The following is a 981-nucleotide window of genomic DNA, read 5'->3' on the forward strand; positions in this document are numbered from 1 at the left end:
TATTCCATTGTTTCCCGGTAACCCTGGAGGGCAACTCAGTCTTGGTTCCTTTCACAGGTGAGGAAGCAGAGATAGCATAAGATATGTACTTGATTGAGAGGTCTTGAGCAAGTTAGGCAAAAATAAATGTGGAAATGTGTGCATCTTGTCTGCTAGCCCGTAAAGCAAAGTGGAATCATTGCATTATAGGCAGCAAGCAGTAGAGTCTTCATTTGTTTTCTGTCATTAGCTTTGAGAAGAAGGGGGAATGACATAAAGTAACTTTTCACCAAGGGTTAATTTATCGTTATTGTTTATAGGTAGAATGTAGGTCATGTGCCAGGCTAAGCTGCGAATCACACAGAAGATATTAGGTAGTCATTGCCTTCCAGGATACTTTATTTCAGGTCTGTTCTCTTGTTTTATGTGTAGTAGTTCCATGAGGTAAATAGGTTCATTTACATTCTTTCATTTTATTGATGATAGGTGAGAACACAAAGGCATTCATGGTGTTAGTTTGTCCCAAAACATGAGCCTGAGAAAGCTAAAGTTGTAAAGCAGATGTCTTGACTATTCTCAGTGGTTTCACAGAGTTATTTTGTGCAGCACTTTTCTGTGCAAGTGCAGAGCTAGAATTTAAAAACAAAACCAGGATAGAACCAGAGGGCTTCATGAAGGTGAGTGGTGAGTACTTTAGTGATGTAAAGGAAGAGGGAAAGATGAGTAGAAAGACTTACAGATGGTTTTCGAAATGGAATAGAACTTGCTGTTTTGTTTTACAGCCCAAAGTCATCCTTTCACTTCAAGCAAATTACAACCGTTCTACTTTCTGTAATACTTAGCCATTTTCCTGCTGAATGTATTACTCCTATCACCATGTCCTATGGGGGAGGCATTGACCAAAAGATGGCATTTTGTGGTGCACATGTACAGACATGTATTTATGGTGTTCTTAGGGAATTCAGAATTGAAAGTGAGCACCAGTAATGGCAAGAGATTCAA

At 39.1% G+C, this 981-nt stretch overlaps 1 protein-coding gene across 1 annotated transcript in view; it reads left to right on the forward strand.

Moving 5' to 3' along the window:
* The window catches only part of ARPC2 (actin related protein 2/3 complex, subunit 2, 34kDa), a 28,253-nt gene that overhangs the window by 1,111 nt on the left and 26,161 nt on the right, over window positions 1-981 (forward strand). The window lies entirely within an intron of this gene.

Source organism: Propithecus coquereli, unplaced genomic scaffold (genome assembly GCF_000956105.1).
Source record: "Propithecus coquereli isolate 6110/MARCELLA unplaced genomic scaffold, Pcoq_1.0 Scaffold18, whole genome shotgun sequence".
NCBI lineage: Eukaryota > Metazoa > Chordata > Mammalia > Primates > Indriidae > Propithecus > Propithecus coquereli.